Genomic DNA, 16,313 nt, shown 5'->3' on the forward strand with positions numbered 1-16,313 from the left:
GTTTTAAATGGTAGAGCAGAGATTTGAACCTAAGTCTAACATTGAAGTTTATGTTTTCACAGTTTTAGCAATCTGTAAGGTAATGGGGATTATATCTACGGGCATCAAATCAAATGTTTCTGACTTAACAAGTTGCTTTAGAAGAAACTCTTGGTTCCAGAATGACTCAAAATTCTAATGTAAAAAATGTGTTTAAGTATAATATGTTACGAGTTAATCAAATATACGTACTATTAGGAATGCAGAATTTTAAGCTACCTTTAAGGTTAGGAGTCAAGCCTCTTGTTTAGTGCAAAAGTGTTGCTAGCCGATGGTGAATGGGAGTTATTTCAGGAAAGTGACTCTTATCGTTGACAAAACAGTGTATTCTGAGAAAGTACTTCCTTATAAGGATCTGAAATCTGCTTACCTCTTATAACCAACAAAAAATAAGCCCTTTTCCAGGCAAAACAAACCTTTTCTATGAAATTGCAATGTCGTAGAAGAGTATAAGACAGTCTTTTTTTTTTCCTCCAGCTAAGCATCGCCAGTTCTTTTTCAATCATCTGTCATTTGAAGTTACTTTCACAATCTTGATTACACTCTTTGGACAGACTCCAGTTACTCAATATTGCTTCTTAAGTTGTGGTCTCCAAAGCTCGAGGCAGTGGTATAGAAGTGATCTGACCAAGAGAGGGAGCATGCTTTCTGAACATGCTTAATACCTCAGTAATGGAATGCAGGCATTTGATAGATACGGTAGGAACCAAGAAGTGTTCCTTCCAGGAACTGGACTTTAGTTGGTTCATAGGAAATATAGTATTGGAACACATTGGTGTACCAGTGTGGGTCCTCCCAGGGTGATTATAATATGTGGAATTTCCCATGGAAATTTTTGCCCTTTGTAAACCCAAAGAGTTATTTGCTTTGCAAGATTAGAGTCCAACGTTTCACTTTCGGCAACTAATGAGATTACTGAAATCTATGCGCAGGTTGAGTAATAGGTCAGCGGCTGCGGTCTTCTACCAGTAGCTGAGAAGTTGTAGGCACCCACCTGAATTTGGCTCCTGGATGAAAGGTCAAGAAGGTATATGACCTTTATATGTGGCATGAGGCATATTTTTCTGTATCCGTAGATTCATTTAGGGATTTTGAAAGCCACATTCAATATTTTCTTAAAACCATTATGTTTTCTTCAGAAAGCTCAAGTTAAGTCAGAGCAATAAATATGCTTTGGAATTTCCCATTTAAAACAGATCTTGCCATTCGACACAGACTGATCATTTCAGAACAGCACAGAGCCAAGACAACCATATTGACCTTTAGGGTTGGCATATTTATGTCCACTTTTTATTTGAGTTGAATTTCCTAGGTCTGTTTATGTTTCTCTGTTGAAACATATAAACTGTAATGCTGGTGTAATAATATTACACTTCTTACATTTTTTAAAAAATTAAGAAAAAATCCATATGCTCCAGTCTCCGTGGTTAGTAGAAGAATATTTCGTTGGTCTTATTAGGGCTCTACTCTTTGGTTTGTTCAAGAATGTTAGGGGCTTGCTTGGTCTTGAAAGAAAAAATGGTGGAGGAGTTTTCATCCAGGGCAGTTGATACTGTTACTATCATGCAGGCAATGCTCTTTGCTGTGTGTAGGGCCCTGGTTCTCCCTATGGACAACAGAGATTGCTGACTCTGGTTGGGAACCACAGGAGCCCTCACCCATGTTCACAGGGCCTGTGTTTAATTTAGTGCCTAGCTCCTTGCACTTACTGATCATAGCCATATTTCTACTGACAATGTAGCTTCTAAGCAGAGCATAGGCCCCTGTATTTCTGGTAAAATATTTTTATTTTTTTAAAAGATTCTATTTATTTATTTATTCATTTAATTATGGAGTCTTGCTAGTCACCCAGGCTGGAGTGCAATGTCATGATCTCAGCTCACTGCAACCTCTGCCTCCTGGGTTCCAGCGATTCTCCTTCCTCAGTCTCCAGAGTAGGTGGGAATACAGGAACCCACTACTTTACCCAGCTAATTTTTGTATTTTTAGTAGAGACAGTTTCACCATGTTAACCAGGCTGGATTCGAACTCCTGACCTCGTGATCTGCCTGCCTTGGCCTCCCAAAGTGCTGGGATTGCAGGCATGATCCACCGTGCCTGGCCTACAATTTTTATTTATTTATTTATTTTTGAGACAGAGTCTTGTTTTGTCATCAGGCGCCAGGCTGGAGGACAGTGGCACAATCTCGGCTCACTGCAACATCTGCATCCCGGGTTCAAGCAATTCTCCTGCCTCCGCATCCTGAGTAGCTGGGACTAGAGGCATGCGCCACCATGCCCAGCTAATTTTTGTATTTTAGTAGAGACGGGGTTTCATCAAGTTGGCTGGGATGGTCTCGATCTCTTGACCTTGTGATCTGCCTGCCTCGGCCTCCCAAAGTGCTGGGATTACAGACATGAGCCACCGCGCCTGGCTGATTTTTATTTTTTAACTTTAATTCCTTTTAGAGCAATTATTTCTCTTTATAGATCATCTTACCACATGATCTTGTTTTGAACTCAAGTCTTTTGTGTAAATAGGTGCATGCAGATGTTAAACCTTAAATTTACTTAATGTTCTCACAGTGCTAAATAGCATCCAATGAAAATGGCCACTTAGGTGAAAGCTCTGTAATAGAAAGAACTTCTCTCCTTTGTCTTGGCCAATGTCTGCATGCATGGCATTTTATTTTTTATTAGGAGAGAGGCTGTTGCTACAGTGAGTGACCCCTGCGTTTTTTGAGTATTCCTTGCCTTTGATAGCAATTTAAAGATGAATTCTCAGGGATTTTGTGCTTTATCATTTTGATGGTTTCCAGCTTTGTTACTGACTTAAAAAGAGAGTTCTGTTGGAATTCTTGTTTTATTCACTGAAGAAATACATAAAGATACTAATAAGCTGATTTGGAATTTTAATAGACCATTAGCAATACAACTAGGCAGCTGTGATTAGATGTCAAGAAATATGTTGTGTTGGGAGTTAGATCCTGAAAATGTTTTGTGCAGGGCTCAGGAAGAGAAAATTGTTTCCCCCTAGCAAATGCTGTCCAGGCAGAGCTGAGCCGGAAGATGGCCTCGCCTTCTGTTCAGAAAGGCTCTCTGCAGGGTGCTCAGTTTCGTGCCTCTCTTCCGTTTTCTTCAAAGTCTATAAGAGAGTTCATTAGAAAAAGCCCTTCTTGAAGGTAAAGGCAAAAATACCATGGCTAGGGATAATTCATAAGGAATTTAAATTCGCTCATGCTTCCATTGTCTTTGGTGTGTTTCAGATAATAAATAGAAGAGAAAAAAGAACATAGCAGAGAAGATCATGAAATCTATTTGATTACCTGACTTGACAGGTATTACCAAGAAATACAGGAAGAAAATACAATAAGAAAAATTAAACTCTTCATTGTGGGTACGATGCATGTGAAACAATTGAGCAATTCAGTTTATTTGAGTTACAAACTCAAGTCAACAAAAGCAAAAATAAAGATTCTTTTGTAAATGAGTTTACTCTGACATATCAATTCCCCAGTAGAGGAATATTTGGAAAACAGGACAAGAATATATAGTTTTTACATGAGAATGGCACAGATTAATTAAAATGACTATTAAATATTTCCTTATTAAAATGCTTCCTAGGCCACTATGGTTGCTCACATCTGTAATCCCAGCAATCTAGGAGGCCAAGGTGAGAGGATCACCTGAGCCAAGGAGGTTCAATACCAGCCCGGGCAACATAGTAAGACCCTATCTTTACAAAAAAATTAGCTGGGCATGTTGGTGCATACCTGTAGTCCCAACTACAGGAGGCTGAGGTGGGAGGATGGCTTGAGCCCAGGAGGTCGAGGCAGCAGTGAGCTGTGATCATGCACAGCAGCGTTGGGGACAGAGTAGGACCCTGTCTCAAAAAAAAAAAAAAAAAAAAAAAAGAGGAATGTTTAAAAGGCTTCCTGACTTTCCTGTGTTTACATTTCTAACATAAACATTGTTAATACTCATTTTATCCTTAATTTCCTGACATTTGTGAGAGAAAATACAAAGTAAGGACATAGAATAAAACCTTTGCCAGATCCAGTTAGGAAGTAGTAAACGTTTTACTGTCTAGTTTTGATACAGATTAAAAACCAAATGAAACAGCTTATTGTACAGAACCATATTTAAGCTGCTTATAACTTTTAAAAAATACTTTCTCCTTTTGGAATTGAGTAAAACTCCTGAACAGTAGGGTACTTGTTAACTTCAGTGTAAAACTAAAAAATTTACCTGATTTTGAGTATTTAAAATGCCTGAGGGAAAGCTTGGGAAGATGTAAAAGGTTTTCAGGTACATTTTGCAATGGGAAAGTGACTATTAGCATAGCTCTGTCCATCCATCTGTCCAGGCAGTTGAAAGGTGTGCTCTAGGTGCCAAAGGCAAAATGAATAATGCACAGGTCTGGATCCCTGAGGCCTGCGGCAGAGGAGGCGAGCGTCTGCGAGGTGAAGCTGGAGGGAGGGGCCGCTGCTGGCTCAGACCTGCCTTCTCACATTCCCGAGAAAGGTGCTTCACCTTTCTATCATTGTTCATTGTCTCCGGACCTTGAGTAGTTGCACAGGTTTTTGAGTCAAACTTTAATAAGAAAACCAAATGCACACTCTTGTTCTGAGGCGAGATAAAATCAAGACTGCATTTAAAATCTGAACGTTAAGAGTGAATGAATGTGGGGCTTTATCACCGAAATGCTTTTTCATCCTTAATTCCCAGGTAGCCTTTGCTTTCTCACTCACCAAAGGCACAGAAAACACAAATTAGACCTTTGAGGAATGATAATATTTGAAGGTAATGGTTTCCTTGATCTCTGCAAGACTCCTCCAGATTAAAGTATTTTTTCCTGTTTTCTGACACAGATTGGAAACATGCCATTTGTTCTTGCCTTTAAGCATATAATAGTTCAACATAGTGATGACAATTTTGAGACTGTTTTGATGGTCAAGTGTCTTTTTTCTAGAGTTAAAAGTAGAGGTTCTAGTCTTTCAAGAAGCATTTCAACCATTCGGTTGCCCTGGCTGGAAACACCTCCATTATCATCAAGTTCATTTTTCCTTTTAGCTTTTGAATTATTTTATCATCAAGGCTTATCAATTTTACTTCCTAAACTTTGTCCTTAAAATAGCCATCAATAGTCTTCTGACTTTTTCTTTTACTCCAACCCATTTCTCACACTGTGTTATTAAAAAATTATATCTACATATGTTTAGTTGACAAAGTATATATTTATCGTGTATAGCATGTTTTGAAATATGTATACTTGTGGAACAGCTAAATCAAGATAATTAACATATGCATTCCCTCACATACTTATCAAGTTATTGTGATGAGAACACTTAAAATCTACTCTAGCAATTTTCAAGGATATACTATTAGCTACAGAAACCATGTTGTACAGTAGATATCTTGACCTTATTCCTCCTATATAACTGAACTTTTGCATCCTCTTTTATTTTTTTTTGAGATGGAGTCTTGCTCTGTTGTCAGGCTGGAGTGCAGTGGTGCGATCTCGGCTCACTGCATCCTCCACCTCCCAGGTTCAAGCGATTCTCCTGCCCCAGCCTCCCAAGTAGCTGGGACTCCAGGCATGTGCCACCACACCCAGCATCCTTTGACCAACATCTTTCACACATTGTTTCTTTTGTTTTTTTTTTAAGTCTTATTGTATCTTATGGTATCATTTGGAAACATTCATTTATCAATGAATGTAAGCATTCCAAAGCAGTGGACCAGGTTAATTACATTGTCTTCCTAGACAATCTGATCATGCCACTTTCCTGGTTAAAACTCATTTGCGGTACCCTGTTGCTTTAGGTTAGAGTAAAACCTGTATCCTAGGTAGAACACAGGCCCTGGCCAAATGATCGCAGGCCAAGCTCTTCATCTCCATCCTTTTTCTTTCCTTTCCTTCCACCCTCTCTGCCTCCTTTCTTCTCCACCTCATCCCATTTCCCTATCAACCTGATGCTCAGTGACTTCCTCTCCCTCAAGCCCATTCTTCATCATAGCCATTCTCTGCTGTACCATCTGCTCTCCAAGCCTGGAATACCCATCTCTTTCCCATTTCAGTTCCCTGTTTACTCTTCAAAGACCCAGCTCAAATGTCCCTTCTCTCTAAATTCCCAGAGCGGGCAGCCCCCTGCCCTGTACTCTCCATGATGTAGTCTAAGACGGCTATTTCACGTATCGCTTTGTCTTTCTTTATGTGTTCTAATCTCTGCATTTTCAACTAAAACGAACTTGATGAGGCAGAATCTATGTTTTTTATTTTGTGTCCAATTACTTGCATGGGGCCTGGCATGTCATAGGTGCCGATAAATGTTTGTCAATCGAATAAATGAAATTGTGTCACTTTTCTGGCCAATGTCGTATATTTTTCATTTTGCCCTGAGACTCCAGCAAAGAGCATCCCTTGAGCTGAATGGAATGAACTCAATTAGTTGCTGTCAAGTCCACACCTCTTCTAGCCTTTCAGTGATGATGCACTTATCCATTCTTTCCTATAACACGCAGTTGTTGAGCATTTTCTAGCAGGTGTTTTCCAGTCATTGAGAATGAAAAGATATCTAGGCCAGATATCACATCAGCTTGTCTTGGAGCCCTTCTAGGAAAGGAAAGGAGCTACAAAAACCAGATTTGTCTCCTTACATGATGTGTGGCAACTGTGAGCTTTCTAGAAGTTTGTTTCTAGGCTAATCTTCCAATTTCAGCAAAAACTTGAGTGAGCTGAGGGCGGGACCCGTTGACATATCGATCTAGTTATAAATGCTTCTAAAAGGTCCCTCCTGGCTTTGGCTAATGTCTGGGCTCAGACGTCTCTGCAAGGCTGAATTATTTCTAGGTCAGCCTTTTCGAGGCTGCTTCCTCCCAAATGAACGGTTAAAAACTCAGATAAGAAGTATTTTTTTTTTTAAGTAATGCAAAGGTGAAAGTGAATGGCTTTTGTTAGTTTCAAACCGATTCCTCGTCTTAGGGAGACAGAAGAGCACTGATAATGTCCTGGTGCTGTTGTTTATTTGTTGTGAATTTGCTAATCAAACACCCACTCGCTTTTCTGTCCCTCTCTGCTCAGCCTTCAGAAGCGTGCTGGCATCTGACTGAAGCAAAAGGGAGGAGCGAGTTTTCTAAGGTGGCAGAATGCCAACATTCCTTTGCCTTCTGTTGTCTTGTGAGTGATGCCAAGTCATCTGGTGGCTACTTGTAGCAGAGGAAAGGATTATTAATTGTTCCCTGATAATCTCTCAAGGATTCTTCAACCCCTGGGCTTAAAGTAGCTATGGTAGTGATATTAGAATGACAAACCCAAGGGCATACAGTAGAATTAATATTCTGCATAGGCAACAGTTTTGCACAGGTCTCATTTTACCTGTTTTCACGTCACTCCCGCATCTCTGGTGAAGTGGTAGGACGAACTGATAGAGGAGCGAAGCGAAGACAAACGAGCACATCTCTTCCCAGCCATGGGGTGACCCGGGTTGAACAGTAATGAGTATAAACAGCAGGCACTCTGAGGCCAAGGGGAGAAAAATGCTGACAGAGCACTTGCTTTGACTGGATTTATAATATTATAGGGAGAAATGGAAAGTGAGAGGGAGAGATAGGAAGGGGTGAGGCAATACGGGGTGAGGACGGGGAGACCTATTTATGGCTGTTCCGTGGTCATAACTCAACTGCTTTGTTTTGCCCACTCAGTGAACTGACCTTCTTCAATCCTCTTGTTTGACAGCCTCAGAGAATAAATTCCTCCTTAATCCACCTCCTAGGCCCAGCTGAGGTAGCGGGAACAGAGCAGCTTCGCACAGAACCAATAAGTTGACTTCTCAGAGGCAAAGGGTAATTCGCCCTGCTTGTTCACTCCATCACTGACCTCACGGTTCTGCAGGTGCCCAGGGTACCAGTTAGTGCTAATTGCTGCCGATGGTGGTGAAAGATTCCGTGACAAGTCTCTGCTAAGAACAGGGCTGAGACCCCTAACTCGTTTCAGCTAGAGTATGCCCATGAGACCAGCTACTTTGGGATAGGACAACAGTTTGATGGGTGCGGAAGAAAGATCATTGCCAAGAGCACAGGTCTGCCTCGCTACAGTTCACCAACAGCTACTGAAAACCATAATTAATTTTTCCAGAAAGAGGAGTTTTGCCATTGCTTCTCCAGATCTTACTTTGATGTGGAAAGATCCAAAAGTGTCCCCAAAGTAAGAGTCCATCTAATTATATTTGAAATAAAAATTCACTGCTTCACTTCTGCCTAGCAAAGCAGCCAGAGATCTTTATGCCCAGTGAAATAAATTTTTAACAGACTTGCTATAATGTGTCAAAGTTTCCTGAATAAAGCTGAGGGGAGTAAGCATGGCTTTTAAGATCTTTCAATGTGATCGACAAGAAAATATCCATAAAGAGAGAAGTAGGGCTGCTTATTGCAATTAGCCACATTATTGCTCGTGGAAAATCCTCTCCAAGAGGGACCGGTGGTCCTGGTGTCACACATTTAAATTAATATAAAAGAGATGTTTCCCATTAGCCAAAAAAGTTGAGAGTTTTCTGATTTGACCACTATACTCTTGAAAAAGGTAGTTTGTTTCATATCTAAAGTAGCCAGAGCTAGCTTCAACAATTGCCAACTACCAGTTATAAATAGCTTTCCCCTCTGAAACAAAGCCTCGTCTTTCAAACTGCTACTTTCTTAAGGAAAAAAACCCTGAGATTCTTTCAACACTTGCCAGCTGTTCCAGATGTTCTGATTCCACATCTAGGACCACGTTCAGAACTAAAAAAATATATACATGAGCTTGACTTCCAACTTCTCCACTAAAGTAACACCATAAATTATGTTATTTATCCCTTAGTTATGTTCTGGAAGTGTTTGTAAGTAATTTTTAACGGGGGAGATAATTTGATCCTCATTTTTTCCATGGCACTTCTATGACAAATAGTAAATTTCACTCGGATTGTAACCTAGTCCATTAGAGCATAATCCAGACTTCTTACTTATAATGAAAAGTAACAAAATATCCTACTGTTATCATATTCATAAACACAAGAGAAAATAAACTAAATAACAGATACTTTTGAAAGTGGGGCTTGAAATAATTTGATTAGAGACAGATCTTGGTGGTTGTCTGAAAAGATCTGGGTATTTCCGGAGCATATGGAATCAAACAGTTCCCATTATGGCCACCAGATGGCCCCATGAGACCAGAGCTTTTCGTGTAGATGCTGCCGGTGGTAGTGGTGGTGGCAGCAGCCACGGTCTCAGGATGGCTTGGGAATCAGGCAGAAAGCAGCAGCCGCCCGGCTTTCATGCTGGTTGCATCTCCTCCAACAGTTCTCCATCTCAGACATTCACCAGCTAGTGTGACATTTTAAAAAATGGAACTTGGATGATCACATTTTCTTGCTCAAAACTCTCGAATGGTTCCTCAGTACGTGTAGAATAAACTCCAGGCTCCTTACCCTGGTTTACAAAGCCCTGCGCGATCTGGCACGTAGCTACTGTTCTGAACTTACTGCGGCCCATCCTCCCATTATTCTTTTTTTTTTCTGAGATGGAGTCTCGCTCTGTCTCCCAGGCTGGAGCACAGTGGCATGATCTTGGCTCACTGCAACTCTACCTCCTGGGTTCAAGATACTGTCCTGCCTCAGCCTCCCGAGTAGCTGGCATTACAGGCATGTACCACCACGCCTGGCTAATTTTTTGTATTTTTAGTAGAGATAGGGTTTCACCATGTTGACCAGGCTGGTCTGGAACTCCTGACCTCAAGTGATCTGCGTGCCTCAGCCTCCCAAAGTGCTGGGCTGACAGGCGTGAGCCACCATGCTGAGCTGTCCCCTTTAATCTTACTCCAGTCACACAGCCTTTTCGTGTATTTACTTATTCATTTTACTTTAAGTTCTGGGATACATGTGCAGAACCTTTTTGTGTTTCTTGAAGGAGCGAAGCTCCTTCAGAGCTTGTACATTAATTGTCTCATTTGCCTAAGATGCTTTTATTCATGTCTCTAAATGTCTCAGATCTTATCCTTTAGCCCTCAACTCAACATCCATGTAGAGTAAGGCCATCCACACTAAAGCAGTAACTCAGCTGCTCTCCAACCTATCACTTCAGTTTTCTGACTAAGGCTTAATCATAATTTCTTTCTTCCTTCCCTTACTTTATTTTTCTTTTCTTTTTTCTTTTCCTTTTTTCTTTTCTTTCCTTTCTTCCCTCCCTTCCTTCCTTTCTTTTCCTCTCTTTCTTTCTCTCCCCTGCCTCCCTCCCTCCCTCCCTCCCTCCCTCCCTCCTTCCTTCCTTCCTTCCTTCCTTCCTTCCTTCCTTCCTTCCTTCCTTCCTTCCTTCCTTCCTTCCTTCCTTCCTTCCTTCCTTCCTATTTACTTAACTAATGTATGATCTATGTATTGTCAGGTTATCTCTGGAATGCAAACACCATGAGAGCAGGATTTTTTTTCCCATTTTTAAAATTGCATTTTAGATTTTGGGGTACATGTGAAGAACATGCAAGATTGTTGCATAGGTATATATGTGGCAGTGTGATTTGCTGCCTTCCTCCCCATCACCTATATCTGGCATTTCTTCCCATGCCATCCCGCCCTACTCCCCAACCCCCACTGTCCCTCCCCTATTTCCCCCCAACAGACCCCAGTGTGTAGTGCTCCCCTCCCTGTGTCCATGTGTTCTTATTGTTCAACACCCGCCTATGAGTGAGAACATGTGGTGTTTGATTTTCTGCTCCTGTGTCAGTTTGCTGAGAATGATGGATTCCGGGTTCATCCGTGTCCCTACAAAGGACACGAACTCATCGTTTTTGATGGCTGCGTAATATTCATTGTCATTTATCTCATCATCAGGACCATGGCTGTTCTTGTATAAAGAATGAATAAATGGATGTTTGAGATATATGTAAATTAGGCATTCATGGTACAAGTGTGGTGTATCCACAGATGACTAGCATTTAAATAATTTGTAATGGCTAAATTTACCATAAGTTAAGTTTTTTCGTTTACCAAACACTTAACTGAACAGTAGCTAAGCGCCAGGCATTGTATTGTGATGGGCACTAGAGATAATCCAGCTCTGAATGCTAGCAACAAAAGTTTTGTTCTGAGAGCTCAGGCTCTAAACCAAGACTTTTACATATTATCTCATTTAGTACTTACAACAATATTCTGAGACAAGTGCTTTAATCTTGAATTCCATTTTACAGAGTAAGAAACAAATTTAGTTAAGATAAGTAATATACCCAGGATAACATGACTGTTGCATTATGGAACCAGGACTCAACCTGGTATGACACGGTCCATCCTGAAGGATTCAACAAAGACAAACAATGGGACAAGACTCCAAGCATATCTGGCAATAGAAGTATCAGGCAGAGATAACAGCATGATTAAAGACATAAAACAAGTTACCAAAATGTGAACAAGACTGCCAGAATAGTCCAGATATATCTAGCAAAGAACCACATAGAATTTCTAGAAAGAAAAAAAGTAGACATTAAAATACAAATCTCAGTGGATAAGATAAAGTCTGGCTAGATTTAAAGAGAGTAGTAAACAGATGAAGAGAGAGTTAGTGAACTAGAAGATTGATCTTAGGAAATTATCAAGATTACAACACAGAAAGACTAAGCAATGAAAATATATTAAAGAGAAGTTTAGAGATGTGGACAACAGAATTATAAGGCCCAACATATTTCTAGTAGAAATTCTAGGTGAAAGAAGAGAAAGAAGGGAAAAGATAATATTTGAAGAGCTGATGGCTAAAACTTTCAGAAAATTGATTAAAGCCATAAATTGACTAAATTTATTTGTTTAAAAAAATTCTATTTTAGGTTTAGGGTTACATGCACAGGTTTGTTATATAGGTAAATTGCATATTGTGAGGGTTTGGTGTACAGATTATTTCATCACCTATGTAATAAGCATAGCACCTGATAGGTAGTTTTTTGATCCTTGCCCTGTTCCCAACCACCCCCTTGAAGTAAGGCCTGGTGTCTGCTATTCCCTGCTTTGTGTCTCTAAGTACTCAATGTTTAGCTCCTACTTACAATAAACATGCAGTATTTTGTTTTCTGTTCCTGTGTTATTTGCTTAGGATAATGGCCTCTAGCTTCATGCATGCTGCTGCAAAGAACATAATGTCATTCTTTTTTATGGCTACACAGTATTCCGTAGTGTATATATATCACATTTTCTATATCTAGTCAACCATTGATAGGCATTTAGGTTGATTCCATGCCTTTGCTTTTGTGATTAGTGCTGCAATGAATATGCATGCATGCGTCTTTATGGTAGAATGATTTATATTCCTTTGGGTATATACTCAATGATGGAATTGCTGGGTCAAGTGGTAATTCTGCTTTAGGTTTTTTGAGAAGTTATCGAACTGCTTTCTACAGCGGCTGAACTAATTTACTGTATGAGCAGCACTGTATGAGCATTCCCTTTTCACCACAACTGCTCCAGCATCTGTTATCTTTTGACTTTTTAATAATAGCCATTCTGACTGTGTGGCATGGTATCTCATTGTGATTTTAATGTGTATTTCTCTAATGATTAGTGACCTGAGTATTCTTTCATATGCTTGTCAACTGAGTGTATGTCTTCATTTGAGAAGTATCTGTTCATGTCCTTTGCCCACTTTTTTATGGGGTTGTTTGCTTTTTTCCTGTAATTTTGTTTAAGTTCCTTGTAGATACTGGATATTAGGCCTTTGTCAGATTGCAAAAAATTTCTCCCATTCTGTAGGTTGTCTGTGTACTGTCTTGATAGTTTATGTTGCTGTGTAGAAGCTCTTTAGTTTAATTAGGTCCCAGTTGTCGATTTTTATGTTTGTTTTGCAATTGCTTTTGTAGTCTTCATCATGAAATCTTTGCCAGAGCTTAGGTCCAGAGTGGTATTTCTTAGGTTATCTTCCAGAGTTTTTATAATTTTGGGTTTTGCATTCAAGTCTTTAATCCATCTTGAGTTGATTTTTGTATATGGTATGAGGAAGAGGTCTAGTTTCAATCTTCTGCATATAGCTAACCATTTATTCCAGCACCATTTATTGAATAGGGAGTCCTTTCTCCATTGCTTGTTTTTGTCACCTTTGTCAAAGATCTGATGGTTGTAGGTGTACAGCATTATTTCTGAGCTTTGTATTTTGTTCCATGTTCCATTGGTCTATGTGTTTGTTTTTGTACAAGTGTCATGCTACTTTGATTGTATAGCCTTGTAGTATAGTTTGAAGTTGGGTAATGTGATACCTGCAACTTTGTTATTTTTGTTTAGGATTACCTTGGCTATTTGAGCTCTTTTTTGGTTTCATATGAATTTTAAGGTAGTTTTTTTCTATTTTTGTGAAGAATGTTATTGGTAGTTTGATAGGAATAGCATTGAATCAGTAAATTGCTTTGGGCAGTATGGCCATTTTAACAATATTCATTCTTCCTATCCATGAGCATAGGATGTTTTTCCATTGTTTGTGTCATCTTTGATTTCTTTGAGCAGGGTTTCGTAATTCTCATTGTAAAGATTCTTTCATCTCCCTGATTAGTTGTATTCCTAGGTATTTGATTTTTTCTTAATGGCTATTGTGAATGAGATTGTCTTCTTGATATAGCTCTCAGCTTGAATGTTACTGGTGTAAAGGAATCGTACTGATTTTTTTACATTGATTTTGTATCCTGAGACTTTGTTGAGGTTGTTTATCAAGTCAAGAAGCTTTTGGACAGAGACTATAGGGCTTTCTAGGTGCAGAATCAAATTGCATACATGACTAAATTTCATAAATCAGATTAAAAATGAAACGTGTCCTGAGCTGAATAAATATATCCATGCCTAAACACATCTTGATGGAACTTCAGAACACCACAGGGAAACAGATTTTGTAAGTAACCAGAGAAAAAGACATAGCTCTCCTACAAAAGAATAACCATTAAACCAAAAGAAGCCCCACCAGCCAAAATAGATGTTGGAATATGATAGAATAACATTTTCAAAGTGCTGAGGGAAAATCATGGTTAACAAATACTCTATACTCAGTCAAACTATATTTCAAGTGGCAAGATAAAAAAGGACACTTAAAGACTGAGTTAGTTTGCCACCAACAAAGCTCTTGATTCAAAACATCCCGTGTGAGAGGTGCTTGAGGAAGAAGGAAACTGAACTCGGAAGGAAGGAGTGGGCTGTGAGAATGAAGGTGCACGTGTGGCTCCATGTGTTTAAGCATGATCCACGTAAAACCACAGTGGTGGTGACTGTGAAGGTGGCAAAGTCAAGATGGCATTCAGTCGCTGCACAATTATAATGTATCATATGGGAAGGGGATGTCTGTATTTAAATCACTCTAAAGTCATATAAGGTAAGAGACATTGATGATTTTCAGACTTTAAGTATGTTTTTGACAATGCTGAGATAACCAAGAAAACCTGAATTTCAGGGTGACTTTGTTTAAAGGGGTGACTTAGCAAACCAGGTTCCTTCTACTTAGTGAGGCCACTGCCTTAGATGCACCAACAGCTGAGAGAGTAGAAAATCGCAGAGGACGTGTGTGGCCGGGCTGGGAAGTGCAGACATCAGGTGTGGCCTCATCCTCTGCCAGGTGCCATTCCCATCACCCCGACCTCATTGCCCTACTTTTATGTAATCAGAAATAGGGACAGCTTGTCAAAATTCTAAAACACTAAACACTAAAAAAAAAAAAAAATAGAAGTAGGATCTGTAGCTTGCAAATAAGTAGAGGAAAGAAAAGGAATCAATAAAACTTGGTGAAATCAATAGAAAACAAAAAGGAGGAAAAACAGCACAGAAAAAAAATGAAGAGAAAGTATCAAATAAAATGGCAGAATAAGCACAATAAATAGCAATTACATTAAACTTACCACTTATTATACAGATATTATCAGAACAGATTAGAAATTCTTTGCAGTCAAAGGCAAAAACTAAAACACAAAGCCAGCTGGATGTAATTTGCAAGGAGCAAATCTAAAAACGTTTGAAAAGTAAAGGGAAGAAAAAGATATACCAGCTAAATAATAACCAAAAGAAAGCTAGTCTAACCATATTCATAGCAACACATTCTTAAGGAAAAAAGAACTGTTAAGGCTGATGAAGGTTACTACATTTGGATAAAATGAGTAATTCAGGAGGAAAATATAAGAATTACAAGTCTGAACTTTTAATTACCTAATAATGCTGTTTGTATTTAAACAGCCACAGTTGTCATCATCACAAGATAAAATTGACAAATTCCTGTTGTGGTGAGAGATTTTTTATCACATCTGTCATTGATCAGTAAATGATGCAAAATAAAAATTGGTCAGGCTGCAGTGGATTTGAGCAACACAATGACTTTACCTGTACAGAACCTGCTCCCACCAGAAATAATACACATTTAGGAGGATTCTGCCATAATTTTTTCAAGAGATGAGTGAGCCTCGATCAAACAATCTCAATGACTTAAAAGCAAAGAACTGGAAAAGTAATAGGATTTGCTATTTACTGAACATGGGAGTCGAGGAGGGAAAAGGTGGGATGGAAAATTATCGAGGCCAGTCGGCTGGATCGCGATGCTGTGAATGGTGAGAACAAAAAGGACTGAGGCGGAGGTGTGGGCAGAGGGGAGGATGGTGAGTTCAGGCAGGATCTTTTGAGTTTAATGTGCATTTTAAGGAGAAAGCTGAGCATCTGCTCCCTGGGCTGTTTCATTTGAGCAGTCTTCTCTGGCTTTCCATGTATGCATGTTCAAAAATAATATTGCTGATTCATCCATGTTTAATAGATAACTGTTAGTGGAAATGCTACCTATTCAGTCAGGTAATACTTAGGGGGCTTATGTTTGAACAGCTAATTTTGTTATGGACTATTTATTATTAATCAATTATGGCTGTTAAGAGCTTTTTCTTTCAAATGAGTTATAGAAGTAACTATTGATTCCTTAAAGCTGATCTATAACATGAATCAGATAATAATAATAATAAGCTATTATAAGTATGTACAAGGTCTTCCACATACCCCATTATTATTTTCACACCAATGCCAGGAAGTAGATAGAATAGAATATATATTATCATACCCATTTTGCAGGTGAGGAAATTCTCTGACCTTCAGGTCCTGTTGGTTTTGTAATTCAGACTTTCCAAGATGGCTGTAAGCTGAAAAGGTTGAAATGAAAAAAATGGCCACTTCTGTTTTGCTTTGGTGCTTGATTCAGAGTGCTTTGTTCTCCATCTTATTTCTTGCCTGAGTTTGCTGTTTTAAGGGCTTTATTTCTCAGGAGACTTTTTTTTTTTTTTTTTTTTTTTT

Source organism: Cebus imitator, unplaced genomic scaffold (genome assembly GCF_001604975.1).
Source record: "Cebus imitator isolate Cc_AM_T3 unplaced genomic scaffold, Cebus_imitator-1.0 Scaffold14, whole genome shotgun sequence".
NCBI classification, from domain to species: Eukaryota; Metazoa; Chordata; class Mammalia; order Primates; family Cebidae; genus Cebus; species Cebus imitator.